The sequence below is a fragment of the Rhincodon typus genome, chromosome 4 (genome assembly GCF_021869965.1).
Source record: "Rhincodon typus isolate 14 chromosome 4, sRhiTyp1.1, whole genome shotgun sequence".
Lineage (NCBI taxonomy): Eukaryota > Metazoa > Chordata > Chondrichthyes > Orectolobiformes > Rhincodontidae > Rhincodon > Rhincodon typus.
In genome coordinates this window covers 1111768-1112912 of record NC_063335.1, presented here as the reverse complement: position 1 = coordinate 1112912, position 1145 = coordinate 1111768, and the positions used below count along the sequence as shown (strand labels likewise).

General features: G+C 43.3%; 1 protein-coding gene across 1 annotated transcript in view; it reads right to left on the bottom strand.

Annotated features, from left to right (window-relative positions):
- LOC109916098 (fibrocystin-L-like) overlaps positions 1-1145 on the bottom strand; it is a 209492-nt gene that overhangs the window by 82044 nt on the left and 126303 nt on the right. The gene's annotated exons all lie outside the window — the stretch shown is intronic.

The window sequence follows — 1145 nt, the reverse complement described above, 5'->3', positions numbered from 1 at the left end:
CCCAGCAGATTGGAAAACAGCAAATGTGACGCCACTGTTTAAAAGGGGAAGTAGACAAAAGATGGGGAATTATAGACCAGTTAGCTTAACCTCTGTAGTGGGGAAGATGCTGGAGTCTATTATCAAGGAAGAAATGGCAAGGCATCTTGATAGAAATTGTCCCGTTGGGCAGTCGCAGCATGGGTTCATGAAGGGCAGGTCATGCTTGACAAATCTTTTGGAATTCTATGAAGACATTACAAGCGAGGTGGACAATGGGGACCCAGTGGATGTGGTGTACCTAGATTTCCAAAAGGCCTTTGACAAGGTGCCGCACAAGAGGCTACTGCATAAGATAAGAATGCATGGCATTAAGGGTAAAGTATTAGCATGGATAGAGGATTGGTTGACTAACAGGAAGCAAAGAGTGGGGATAAATGAGTGCTATTCTAGCTGGCAGTCAGTGACTAGTGGTGTGCCTCAGGGATCGATGTTGGGACCGCAATTATTTACAATTTATATAGATGACTTGGAGCTGGGGACCACGTTTAGGGTGTCAAAGTTTGCAGATGACACTAAGATGAGTGGCAAAGCAAAGTGTGCAGAGGACTGTGAAACTTTGCAGAGGAACATAGATGCATTGAGCGAGTGGGCAAAGGTCTGACAGATGGAATACAATGTAAATAAATGTGAAGTCATACATTTTGGTAGGAGTAATAGTAAAAAGGATTATTACTTGAATGGTAAAAAGTTGCAGCATGCTGCTATGCAGAGGGACCTGGGTGTCCTTGTGCATGAATCACAGAATGTAGGTCTGCAGGAACAACAAGTAATTAGGAAGGCAAATGGAATTTTGTCCTTCATTGCTAAAGGGATTGAAATAAAAAGCAGAGAGGTTATGTTGCAGCTGTACAAGGTGCTGATGAGGCCACACCTGGAGTACTGTGTGCAGTTTTGGTCTCCTTACTTGAGAAAGGATGTACTGGCACTGGAGGGGGTGCAAAGGAGGTTCACTAGGTTGATTCCGGAGTTGAGGGGGTTGGCTTATGAGGAGAGACTGAGTAGATTGGGATTATATTCATTGGAATTCAGAAGATTGAGGGGGGATCTTATAGAAACATATAAAATTATGAAGGGAATAGATAAGATAGAAGTAGAGAGGATGT